This window comes from Triticum aestivum, chromosome 5D, assembly GCF_018294505.1.
Source record: "Triticum aestivum cultivar Chinese Spring chromosome 5D, IWGSC CS RefSeq v2.1, whole genome shotgun sequence".
NCBI classification, from domain to species: Eukaryota; Viridiplantae; Streptophyta; class Magnoliopsida; order Poales; family Poaceae; genus Triticum; species Triticum aestivum.
The window spans coordinates 2880553-2883318 of NC_057808.1; positions in this window are offsets into that span (position 1 = coordinate 2880553).

Below are 2766 nucleotides of genomic sequence, written 5' to 3' on the forward strand. Positions count from 1 at the left end.
GGTATTTTGAGGAAGCCCATCGTTGGAATACACAAGCCAAGTTCTATAATGAAAATTCCCACTAGTATATGAAAGTGTCAAAATAAGAGACTCTCTATCATGAAGATCATGGTGCTACTTTGAAGCACAAGTGTGGTAAAAGGATAGTAGCATTGCCCCTTCTCTCTTTTTCTCTCATTTTTTTGTTTTTTTTGGGCCTTCTCTTCTTTTTTTGCCTCTTTTTTTATTATTTTTATTTTTCGTCCGGAGTCTCATCCCGACTTGTGGGGGAATCATAGTCTCCATCATCCTTTCCTCACATGGGACAATTCTCTAATAATGATAACCATCACACTTTTATTTACTTACAACTCAAGAATTACAAGTCGATACTTAGAACAAAATATAACTCTATAGGAATGCCTCCGGCGGTGTACCGGGATGTGCAATCAATCAAGAGTGACATGTGTGAAAGAATTATGAAGGTAGCTTTGCCACAAATACGATGTCAACTACATGATCGTCCAAAGTAATGTGACAATGATGGAGCGTGTCATAATAAACGGAACGGTGGAAAGTTGCATGGCAATATATCTCGGAATGGCTATGGAAATGCCATAATAGGTAGGTATGGTGGCTGTTTTGAGGAAGGTAATGGTGGGTGTATGGTACCGGTGAAAGTTGCGCGATACTAGAGAGGCTAGCCAGGTTGGAAGGGTGAGAGTGCGTATAATCCATGGACTCAACATTAGTCATAAAGAACTCATATACTTATTGCAAAAATCTATTAGTTATCGAACGAAGTTCTACGTGCATGCTCCTAGGGGGATAGATTGGTAGGAAAAGACCATCGCTCGTCCCCGACCGCCACTCATAAGGAAGACAATCAAAATATAAAACATGCTCCGACTTCATCACATTACGGTTCACCATACGTGCATGCTACAGGAATCACAAACTTTAGCACAAGTGTCTCTCAAATTCACAACTACTCAACTAGCATGACTCTAATATCACCATCTTCATATCTCAAAACAATCATAAGGAATCAAACTTCTCATAGTATTCAATGCACTTTATATGAAAGTTTTATTATATCCCTCTTGGATACCCATCATATTAGGACTAGTTTTATAACCCAAGCAAATTACCATGCTATTTAAGACTCTCAAAATAATATAAGTGAAGCATGAGAGTTCATCTATTTCTTCAAAATAAAACCACCGTCGTGCTCTAAAAAGATATAAGTGAAGCACTAGAGCAAACGACAAACTACTCCGAAAGATATAAGTGAAGATCAATGAGTAGTTGAATAATTATGTAACTATGTGAAGACTCTCTAACATTTAAGAATTTATGATCTTAGGATATTATTCAAAAAGCAGGCAAAACAAAATAAAATAAATTGACGCTCCAAGCAAAACACATATCATGTGGTGAATAAAAATATAGCTCCAAGTAAAGTTACCGATGAACGAAGACGAAAGAGGGGATGCATTCCGGGGCATACCCAAGCTTAGGATCTTGGTAGTACTTGAATATTACCTTGGGGTGCCTTGGGCAGCCCCAAGCTCAGGCTCTTGCCACTCCTTATTCCATAGTCCATCGAATCTTTACCCAAAACCTGAAAACTTCACAACACAAAACTTAACAGAAAACTCGTAAGCTCCGTTAGTATAATAAAATAAATCACCACTTAGGTACTGTTGTGCACTCATTATATATTCATATTGGTGTAATATCTACTGTATTCCAACTTCTCAATGGTTCATACCCTCCGATACTACTCATAGATTCATCAAAATAAGCAAACAACACATAGAAAACAGAATATGTCAAAAACAGAACAGTCTGTAGTAATCTGTATCATTAGAATACTTCTGTAACTCCAACAATTCTGAAATAAATTGGTGGACTTGAGGAATTTGTCTATTAATCATCTTCAAAAAGAATGAACCTAAAATCACTCTCCAGTAAAAAATGGCAGCTAATCTCGTGAGCGCAAAAGTTTCTGTTTTTATAGCAAGATCGCATAGACTTCACCCAAGTCTTCCCAAAGGTTCTACTTGGCACAAACACTAATTAAAACATAAAACCACATCTAAACAGAGTCTAGATGAATTATTTATTATTAAACAGGAGCAAAAGCAAAGGACAAAAATAAAATTGGGTTGCCTCCCAACAAGCGCTAACGTTTAACGCCCCTAGCTAGGCATTGATGATTTCAATGATGCTCACATAAAAGATAAGAATTGAAACATAAAGAGAGCATCATGAAGAATATGACTAGCACATTTAAGTCTAACCCACTTCCTATGCGTAGGGATTTTCTGAGCAAACAACTTATGGGAACAACAATCAACTAGCATAGGAAGGCAAAACAAACATAACTTCAAAACTTTAAGCACATAGAGAGGAAACTTGATATTATTGCAAGTCCTACAAGCATATGTTCCTACCTCATGATAACTTTTAGTAGCATCATGAATGAATTCAACAATATAACCATCACATAAAGCATTCTTCTCATGATACATACATAGAAAATTCACTACTCTCCACATAAGAAAATTTATTCTCATCAATAGTAGTGGCAGCAAACTCAACAAAATAACTATCATGTGAAGCATAATCCAATTGAAAATTAAAATCATGATGACAAGTTTCATGGTTATCTTTATTCTTTATAGCATACGTGTCATCACAATAATCATCATAAATAGGAGGCATGCTTTCATCATAATAAATTTGCTCATCAAAACTTGGGGGACTAAACATATCATCTTC